The following is a 4738-nucleotide window of genomic DNA, read 5'->3' as shown; positions in this document are numbered from 1 at the left end:
TAGAGACGGGGTTTCACCATGTTGACCAGGATGGTCTTGATCTCTTGACCTCGTGATCCACCCGCCTCGGCCTCCCAAAGTGCTGGGATTACAGGCTTGAGCCACTGCGCCCGGCCAATCAGACCTACTTCTTAGGGTTGTTGCTAGAAGTAACTGAAAAGCAGTAAACAGTGCCCAGCACATAGGAAAGACTTGTGCTGTGATGTTGGTCATGATGCTTGATGTTGTTGCCTGCAGACACTGAAAGGTAACTGGAGCCTATTTCTGGACACAACCCTGGAGAGAGAGTGAGAAGTTGCAGACGGGACCTCTCCTGTTCCTGTGCTAACACACACAGAGGAGCACTGAACATGTCCTGCACAGGTGTGGTGAGTATGAGCCTCTGTGTGTGCAGGTGTGCATGTGTGTGCACAAGCACCTCCCCGCGGAAATGCAGAGACTCTGGAAGGTGCTCAGCATACATCCCAGAGGGGAGGAGTGGTGACAGCAGGGAAAGATTGTCACTTATTCTCCAGGCACATTGCAGAGCTAGACGCTGAGAAAGGATCAGAGTTTATTAATTCATACAGTTACTTATTGATCACCTACTATGTGCAAGGCAAGGTTAACAAAATTTAACAAACAGCTATCACAAGACATTTGAATAGAGGCAAGTGTTAAACAACAGAGCTAGTCTAGACTGGTATTCTGGGGACTAAGAATTATATTTCCTGGAGCCACCAGGACAGAATAATTGAAAATGCACAAAGCCAGGCCGGGGCAGAGTAAGGCTTTCTGGGCCCTGGCGGCCTGTGGGAGGTGCACCACCACCCAGCTCTCTGGAACACGCTTGGGTCCACTCAGTCCAGATGAAGCCAGGACAAGGTGTGAGGTGAGGCCTCTGTGATCATCCCTGCTCATCACTAGGCTTCCAACCAACTAAAATGTGGTTCTGTTAAAAGCTAGTAACCCCTGAGTGTTCCCCCATCTTTCTTCTCTTCACCACCCACAGAAAGGAATATGACCGCTTCCTGGGTTTGGTGATGAAGAAAGAGAAGATCTGGTGGCTCAGAAGAGGTACACAAGATCTGCCAACCCCCAGTAGGGCCCTTAGGGGATGATCAGTTCTTCCACAATACAAAGATTTTACGTGTTTGCCCAGATGAACTGAAAGATCAAAATACATGAAACATTTTTTGCTGTGCTTATCAACCACCCCTAAATTTCAGACTTCTGACTTATGGATATCCATCCTCACACCCTTGAGAAGTACTCTCACCTCACAGAGCCTATTACTTATATCACTTATTGAACACCTACTATGTGCTGGGCAGGGTTAGCAAAATTAGGGGTGGAGAAGGCTGGGTATTAAGGCCAGGGAAGGGCTTCAGCCCAGTTGAGGCTTCTCCCTTCTCATAATCTCCTTCTCCCGTTAGATTCTTTTTCTCTCCTGTCCATCTTACCCACATTCACCCACTAGGGGGATGGAGGGCTTACCGTTGGCCCACTGCTGTCTTCACCAAGCAGAAAGCATCAATACTCTGTCTGCCTCCAGCACTGCTGTATGAGGTAAATGCAAAATTATTGCTGCTTCAATGTTTCTACTTTCTTGCAAACTTGAAAAACAACACCGCTACTTTGTTTGTTTGAGATAGAGTCTTGTTCTGTCACCCAGGCTGGAGTGCAGTGGCGTCATCACTGCCCACTGCAACCTTCACCTCCCAGGTTCAAGTGATCCTCCTGCCCCAGCCTCCTGAGTAGCTGGGACTACAGGTGTGCACCACCATGCCCTGCTAATTTTTGAATTTTTGGTAAAGATTGGGTTTCACCGTGTTGGCCAGGCTGTTCTCAAACTCCTGACCTCAGGCAATTTGTCCGCCTCGGCTTCCCAAAGTGCTAGGATTACAGCCATGAGCCACTGTGCCCATCCCAGTCTTACAACTTTTCTGGAAAGGTCCTGTATAGCTGTTCAGCTTAGGGGTGTGCTGGGGTGGGAGATGGGCTGGGAACCACCCACCACAGAAAATGCTATTTCTGTAGAGACATTCTGAGGTCAAACAGCTGATTTCAAAAGCTCCAGCTCCCTAGATCCCTGTGGATCTGTTTTCCCTTTTCCTTGTCAGGAGCCTGGAAATATTCCACTTTTTTTCTGCCTTTCTTGTCTGCTTGACACTCTAATCTGTCTTTCTTTGCTCTGTCTTCGCACCTCAGGAAGGAGAGAAACAAAGAAAGGAGCCAGTCCGTGGACAAGGGCTCTTCCAAATTCAAAAGTGTTTTTCAGCTCCATTAGGAGGGTTTCGAAGGTACATTAAAAACTAAGCAAAAAATAAAAAATAAGCAATTATTAACGCCAGGAAAAAATAAAAAGAGACATAATCATAATGGACTTTTTGACTCAACCATGAATTCAGCTCACATGTTTATCCAAAAAAGTGACAATTTAACAAAAAGTTGGGGCATAACTATCACAGCAGAATGCAGAGAATGACAGTGGGGACATGGTGGTGGTGTTGTCAATAAATCTTTGTCTTCCATGATAGGCCATCAAAAGATAACATGTAGAGTTGAGAAATATGGCAGTAAATACCAGGAAAATAATAGTTCAAAAGTTTAGGGAGGCTGGGCATGGTGGCTCACCCCTGTAATCCCAGCACTTTGGGAGGCTGAGGTGATTGGATTACCTGAGGTCGGAGTTTGAGACCAGCCTGGCCAACATGGTAAAATCCCATCTCTACAAAAAATACAAAAATTAGCCAGGCGTAGTGGCGCATGCCTGTGGTCCCAGCTACTCATGAGGCTGAGGCAGGAGAATCACTTGAACTCAGGAGGCGGAAGTGCAGTGAGCCGAGATCATACCACTGCACTCTGGCCTGGGCAACAGAGCAAGACTCTGTCTCTAAAAAAAAAAAAAAAAAAAGTTTAGGGGGAGGATTAGGAGTAAAAAATTGTGGGACAGTGCTATTTTTACTATAAACTATATAAGTTATATTTTGCTTATAAAACAATCCTCATATACTACTTTGATTTTCAAAACTAATAATCTAGAATTTTTTAAAAGAAAGCTGAATGTCTGGGAGATAATGTTGAAAAACATCTCCTTTAGGGCAGAGTGTAAAGACTGACAGATGGAAAACATAGGATAAAATAAAAATAACATGAAGATAACTCCAGACCCAGATGTCTGGATCCAGGAAAGAGGCAGAGAAGACAGAGGGAAGGAGACAAATTGAGGAAGTAACCAAAAGACATTTTCCTGAGGCAAAGAGAGGCACAGATGATCCGAGAAAAGGATCCATTGAAGGTGAGAATATGAATAGAGAAGTCAAGAAAAACACACAAACAAATAATAACACTAATGGCCAATAAACATAGGGAACAATGTAAGCCACACACACACAACTAAAAAAAAAAAATGCATATTAAAACACCAATGTTTTCACCTATCCAGATGGGCACAACTTTGAAACCTTGAAAATACCCATTATTAATAAGTAAGTGGGGAATCAGCACTTTGATTAATCTGCTATTGAGAATGCAATGGTGCCGAGTTTGTGCAAGGCAAATTGGCAAGAAAAAAAAATCAGAATTTAAAATGCCCTTTCTCTTTATTCCAGAACTGTCACTATTAAAATTTATCCCTTGCATAAACTCATTAAAGTATGTCAAGATATCTGTCATTGATAGCAGCAGGAGGCAGGCAAGTGCCTAGACAGATAGGGATGGGTCTCCAGTGAAACCCCACTTCCAAGCCAAAGACAGTTTAAAGCCTGAAAGTCAAGCTACAAGTCAAATCCACAGACCAGATTGAGAATCTGTCTTTTTGTTTGACATGCTTTCCTGATTGATCCCCACCCTTCGCCTATTTGACATATACCTACCCTTTCCTTAATTGGTTTTCTACACTATTGTGCCCATTTTTGAGTGATATCTTTGCTTTAACCTTTTTTACATACTCACAAACCAATCAGCACACAATCCCCATTCTGAGTCCAGAAAAAGCCCTGGACCCAGCCACATGGGGAGAGAAATCACCCAAATGCGGGGTGGTGGACTACCTGCTACGTCACCTCTCTGCTGAGAGCTGTTCTGTTGCTCGATAAATTTCTTCTCCACCCATTCTCACCCTTCAACTGTCAGCATATCCTAATTCCTCTTGGACATAGGACGAGAGGTTGGGAACCGCCGAACATGGATACAAGCTATAACACAGGTAGACCAAGTAGGCGGGGTACCCCCAGTGGCAGGCCTGAAGCCTGAGTGAGGGCCAGACAGGGGCTGGAGGCTAGGGTTATATTGCCAGCTGTGGAGGTCCCTGGTTGGCAGTGGCTGAGAAAAATTCTGCATCATAATCATTCAAAGATGTTTCCTACAGCATTGTTTGTTGGCATATTTTGAAATGTCCATCCACAAGGTTCTAGTTAGGTCCATTTTGGTTCATGCATAGAGTGGAATGAGGGAAACATGACTGTGTGTGCTGACTCCTAGAGCTCTCCAGGAGATGGTAAGTTCATGTGATGTGTACATTTATAAAAATGAACATTATATACCAGTATAAGCATTTTTTCCTGAGTAATACCCAAAGAACCAGCGAGGATGGTGATCTTCAGGGACAGGAATTGAGCTGTACTTTTCATTTTATACTGCGTGGAACTGTTTCACTCTTTGCATGATACTGTATTATTTTATGCTTAATTTTTTTTTCTTTTTCTTTCTTTTTTTTTTTTTTTTTTTTTTTTTTTTTTTTTTTTTTTTTTTTTTT

The sequence above is a fragment of the Cebus imitator genome, unplaced genomic scaffold (assembly GCF_001604975.1).
Source record: "Cebus imitator isolate Cc_AM_T3 unplaced genomic scaffold, Cebus_imitator-1.0 Scaffold340, whole genome shotgun sequence".
Lineage (NCBI taxonomy): Eukaryota > Metazoa > Chordata > Mammalia > Primates > Cebidae > Cebus > Cebus imitator.
The sequence above is the reverse complement of the archived record's forward strand: the minus strand, read 5'-3'. Positions refer to the sequence as shown.